Source organism: Penaeus monodon, chromosome 29 (assembly GCF_015228065.2).
Source record: "Penaeus monodon isolate SGIC_2016 chromosome 29, NSTDA_Pmon_1, whole genome shotgun sequence".
In the NCBI taxonomy this organism is placed as follows: domain Eukaryota; kingdom Metazoa; phylum Arthropoda; class Malacostraca; order Decapoda; family Penaeidae; genus Penaeus; species Penaeus monodon.
This window is the reverse complement of record NC_051414.1, coordinates 13,196,590-13,196,907: the sequence shown is the minus strand read 5'-3', so window position 1 is coordinate 13,196,907 and position 318 is coordinate 13,196,590. Positions and strand designations below refer to the sequence as shown.

At 37.1% G+C, this 318-nt stretch overlaps 1 protein-coding gene and 1 long non-coding RNA gene across 2 annotated transcripts in view; both read right to left on the bottom strand.

Annotated features, from left to right (window-relative positions):
• The window catches only part of LOC119591975, a 47,801-nt gene that overhangs the window by 29,221 nt on the left and 18,262 nt on the right, over window positions 1-318 (bottom strand). The window lies entirely within an intron of this gene.
• The window catches only part of LOC119591972 (centrosomal protein of 76 kDa-like), a 22,199-nt gene that overhangs the window by 8,484 nt on the left and 13,397 nt on the right, over window positions 1-318 (bottom strand). The window lies entirely within an intron of this gene.

Here is a 318-nt window from a genome sequence, read left to right as displayed (position 1 = left end):
AGTTGGCAAACAAATTTTTCTTGGCCAGAGGTCTGTGCCAAGAGAGGGCGCCACTCAAGCTTATAGACCGAGATAAGGTTCCTCATTGCATTTCTTTCTTCACATCTTAATAACAAAATCAACAATGGGGAATCAGTAGTCAGAAGCTCACTACAACCTAATATGCTGCCACATCCTGTAAAACAATGAGATATAAATTAGTGGTTCAACAGAGATCAACAATCAAGTTCATTTGGTGGTTATTTGGAGTCAAGATAAATAACATGTTTAAATTCTTCTGCACATCTATTGACCTATCTACTTTTTCATAAGCACATC